The sequence below is a fragment of the Triticum urartu genome, chromosome 4, assembly GCF_003073215.2.
Source record: "Triticum urartu cultivar G1812 chromosome 4, Tu2.1, whole genome shotgun sequence".
NCBI lineage: Eukaryota > Viridiplantae > Streptophyta > Magnoliopsida > Poales > Poaceae > Triticum > Triticum urartu.
Genome location: NC_053025.1, coordinates 605,771,340 through 605,776,285, shown reverse-complemented (window position 1 = coordinate 605,776,285; position 4,946 = coordinate 605,771,340). Strand labels below are relative to the sequence as shown.

At 46.0% G+C, this 4,946-nt stretch overlaps 1 long non-coding RNA gene and 1 pseudogene across 1 annotated transcript; both read right to left on the bottom strand.

The window, feature by feature from the left end:
- Positions 1 to 601: 601 nt before the first annotated feature.
- On the bottom strand, positions 602 to 4,443 carry LOC125554963 (annotated as a pseudogene).
- LOC125554370 lies at positions 3,558 to 3,865 on the bottom strand. Its single transcript, XR_007304379.1, has 2 exons — positions 3,784 to 3,865; positions 3,558 to 3,664 (listed from the first exon to the last, which is right to left on the bottom strand). It is a non-coding gene; the product is annotated as an uncharacterized LOC125554370 (long non-coding RNA).
- Positions 4,444 to 4,946: the final 503 nt, after the last annotated feature.

Genomic DNA, 4,946 nt, shown 5'->3' with positions numbered 1-4,946 from the left:
GGAGGCAGGGGGCACCCTAGAACACACAAGTTGATCCTCGTGATCGTTCCTTAGCCGTGTGCGGTGCCCCCTGCCACCATATTCCACCTCGGTCATATCATTGTAGTGCTTAGGCGAAGCCCTGCGTCGGTAGAACATCATCATCGTCACCACGCCGTTGTGCTGACGGAACTCCCCCGAAGCTTTGCTGGATCGGAGCCCGGGGAGCGTCATCGAGCTGTACGTGTGCTAAGAACTCGGAGGTGCCGGAGTAACGGTGCTTGGATCGGTCGGATCGGGAAGACGTACGACTACTTCCTCTACGTTGTGTCAACGCTTCCGTTGCGATCTACAAGGGTAGTAGATCATACTCTCCCATCTCGTTGCTATGCATCACCATGATCTTGCGTGTGCGTAGGAAATTTTTTGAAATTACTGCGTTACCCAACAACCATGACCATCTATTGATCAACGAGCTAGTCAACTAGAGGCTTACTAGGGACATGTTGTGGTCTATGTATTCACACATGTATTACGGTTTCCGGTTAATACAATTATAGCATGAACAATAGACAATTATCATGAACAAGGAAATACAATAATAACCATTTTATTATTGCCTCTAGGGCATATTTCCAACAGTATACCCTTCAGGCTGTATGTGCATTTTGTTATGGAAATGGTCTGAATCAGATACTATCCTGCCAGGAAAGAAACTCACACAATAAGGTTTGTTATACACTAAGAAGAACGAACAAAGGAGGAAATGCAGATGCATATATAAACATAAACATGCAAAGCTCATCCAGCACCAAGAAAAGGGGTCAGCAGAAGATATACAACAACATGAACAGAAGATGTATGTGCCAAATAAGAGCTCCATATATGCTCTAAGGCATAGACTGTCATCTTAAGTAATGTTCAGAATGATTTCTCTGATGGAAACCTTCTATGCCTACATTAAACACAATCAAAATGGAGTTTCAATGGTATAATTTTATGGCACATAAAGTTAAATGACAAAATATGAAGACACAACATAAATTGGAATGGAGGGAGTAAATGGAAATCAATTATTTCTTGTAAAGGGTTATGGGTAGGAAGAACAAACTAAAACAGATCAGTTCTTTGGATTATTGGCGCTAGTGCAATATGAACTGCATCATAATTGAACATATAACATATGTCCATACCTCTGGAACAAATAGAACTCCACTATCCAGAAGTGCCAAGTCTGCTTGTGTCTCCCACAAGGAAAACTTGCATAAAGCGGCAGCATTGTAGCTCAAAAGGGCAGTCCAAGATTCAAGTGAGAAACAGGGCATCCTTGAAATGGGTAGGGTCGACATGCTTCCAGAGCATTTTTTGCATCTTTAAACGCTGGTTACTCTATTTAGAGGGGGGGAGCTACTGTGCTATTTGCTCAAACATACCTAGGTTGCTCACACGAAGATTTCCCAGTTCTATCTGAGTCATTTCAGCATCCTCTCCATTTTCTTATGATAAATTATTACAAGAGCCTATCGCGTCATCTTGGCCATTATCATTAGAACCATCATTTTCAATGGATTTTCGAAGTTGCAACATATTTTCTGGAAGCTTTTGTGTGAGGAGAAACCTATACAATCGATATTTTTTTAGTATCATACCAATAGGGCATCATGCAAGATAACAGAAAATCTCTCAAGTCTGATGTGTATTCAGGAGAAAAACAATTATTGCTTAAAAATATATAAGAGGTTCTCAACTCATACTTCTTGGCTTTTTCTAAGCCTCAGGAGAAGCATGTTTGCTTGCATTTGAGATGCAAGGAAGAAAGAAGGCCATTCAGAAAGGGCACCGCCTGCTTCTACTTAATCCTGAGGTATAAACACAACTTTAGTGTACTGCTTCGAAAGAAAAAGAAAAATATACGCTATTATCTTTTCACAAAACCAAACCTTGCAAAATCATGGGTGCCAAAGAATTGAACAAGTATTGATTGATCAAACCGAATTGACTTCAGGGCCCGGCTAGCATGAACATTTGACTCGTCCACTATAACAACTGGCCACATTGCATGACCTGTTGAGGCACACAAGGCTCTTTATATGAGAACAAATTCCAAGTCACTGAGAAAAGTGAGAAGCCTCGTCCACTATAACAACTGGCCACATTGCATGACCTGTTGAGGCACACAAGGCTCTTTATATGAGAGCAAATTCCAAGTCACTGAGAAAAGTGAGAAGCCTACGGGTAAAAGGGTGCATTGAAATATGGCAAATCAACCACATAACTAAATGAAACAATTTAACAGAAAGGGAAATCCATGTCACTTGTTTACTTTAGGAATGTAGGAATGTGGAGGAAAATAGGACTAAATGATAAAATAACAAGTTAATGTCGGGTAATTGAGGAGATGAATACAAAAATTTCAAATAATAAATCAATACTGGGCTTAACATTGGAAAGCATTTTCTGTAAAAAGAGACAGTTAACCATCTAACACATGTGATGTGCATGAGAAATCTAATAAAGTTGTAAGTTGATGCAAAACTACCATAAACACTAGAATAAATAAAGTATCACACTGTAAAAGTTCAAAGTAATATGGATAATGACTACAAACAATGCAATAAAACTTGTGATGGCAGAAAGAATAAATGGAAAGGACCATTGGCATCTAATCGCAGTTAACAGCTAGAACCATCGGCACTCATAAGGAAAAGACATAGGAGTACCTATTATTTTAGCCCACGCTATATTATCTGGATCAAGACCTTGGTAGTCATGAAAGCTGACAGCAAGTGCAAGTAGCTCATCGTATCCCTTCTTATATCCAGGTTAGATGATCCAAATTTCAGGTTCAGGCACTTCATTTCCTCAGATGAAATGAGAAATTTATCATTTCATTATCTAGGGTAAGGTCTTCATACTTCACCTGCAGTTCATTTAGCTTTAGATATCAACTACACGACATTTTACATGCCACTCTTCATAGTGCAGACATTACATGGAAAACAGAGTGGTAGATAACATGCCTTTTAGTAAGGAAAATGCAGAATTTTTTTAAAATCTAACTGAGGACAATCCTCTCAGCCACACCAATTTTTCATGAATAAGAAAAATAAGAACCAGGTATATAGAAAGCATACAAAATTCTTGGTTAGTTCCGTGTAGGCCGTGATGGAACCCTTGTACCAATCATCATCTTTGGGCCAAGAAAACCTGCATTCACCATCAAAATTTAGGACCCAGTTTTGCTGCATTCCATATAGTGATGAAACAAACACATGCTCAGAATAGACGTCATCAGTAACTTACCTTGCACACTAAACCGACAAACGCCTGCGGATCGGCACCCTAAATTTCCAACGTGTGACAAAGCCAGCGTCAAAATTACACGGAGAACAAGTATTCTAGTTGGCCGTTCTTGTTGCTAAAGTCATGAGGAGAGTTTCATTGCAAAGCAAGCACATATCGACATGAGTCGTCGTCAGAATATATGAACAACTAAGAGGAATGAATAATTAATCGCATAAACAAAAAGAAAAGACATGGGTAAACTTGCAGGAGGGGTAGTATATAAAGTTGATTACCACTATCTTCCAGCCACAACCTTCTTGACGAGCCTAAACCCGGTGCGGTGCAGCCGGTGCTTCTGTGATTTTCATGGAACATCTTCTAGGCAAATATAAAAACGAATCTGCACAAACAAAGATGATGGTTCTGGCATTAAATCATGGCATCCCTTAAATAAAAAATAGAGTGGAAGAGAGAGGTAGGATGCTATTCAGGAGGGACTGGAGGGGTGTTGGCACCTACAAAGCTCAAATAGGCGACGTTGGTGGAGCAAGAGACTTGAGGCGTTCCATACAACTCGGCTATGGTGGCGTTGTGTGCGTTTCCTGCCAGGGCGCCACCTCACACCCGTCATCTTCCACCGATGGGAACGAATTGATGAACAAAATCCACATGGACTATGGCCCCGAACCGCTTCTTCAGTTTTGACACAGCTTTCCGTCGGGGCGGGAGCAGCGCCAGCCCATTATCCCCCCCCTTCTCCTCTGCGCCTCGGCTGTCGTCGCCCCATCAGCTCCTCCCCGTCTCTATCTGCGCCCAATGCAGGCGGGGCAGACCCCAGGCTGAGCAGCTCGTGAGCGGGCGCTTCCGCCATGAGCCCCTGCCCAGCGCCTCCTCCTCCAGCTGTCGCGACGCCAGCGAGGACGGCCGTGGCTCCTCGAGCCGCGACTTCTTGCGGCGACAGTAGTAGTAGACGATCACGGGAGGCTTGCCGCCCGCGGCGGCGGACGCAGAGCTGCGGGGCTTCTTGCGGGGCGGGCAGGGAGCGGTGGAGGAGTAGACGCGGCCGATGTCAGACGCCTGGAAGAGCCAGGATGGGATGATGGATGGTGGAGGCGCGTCGCCGGCGCGGACGGGCGAGCCCTCGTGCGGTGGATATGGGGGGCGGCGGCGGAGATGCATGGAGGGGATGGGGCGTGGGGCTGGAGAAGATGGAACGAGAGAGAGGTCACGTGTGCGGGTTTCCTTTCTATCGCATTTAGGGCATCTCCAGCCGCGCCCCAGGAAGGCCTCCCCAGGCGATTTTTTCACGTCGACGCCAAAAAAACGGCCCAGTCGCGCCCCCAGGAGCCCGATTTTCGCCGGCCTGGGCCGAAAACAGCGCCGGCGGACCCAGGCCGAACCCGGCGCGCTGGGGGGCGCCCGGGGGCGCCGGGGCGAACTGTTTTGGCGCGAAACAGCCGCAGGTCCGCCGCGTCAGTGACGCAACGCCTCGTCTTTCCCCAACGGCCTCGGTTCCCGCGGGGAATCAATGCCAAGGCTGCTGCCGGTCAGCCTTGCCATTGATTCCTCACGGGCGGCGCATCACGGGACGGCGCGCCAACGCCTCCCCTCCCTCGGACGCGTACACACGGGTGCGGTGCGGCTATATAGCCGGTGGCCTGCACTCGCTTGTGCTCACACCA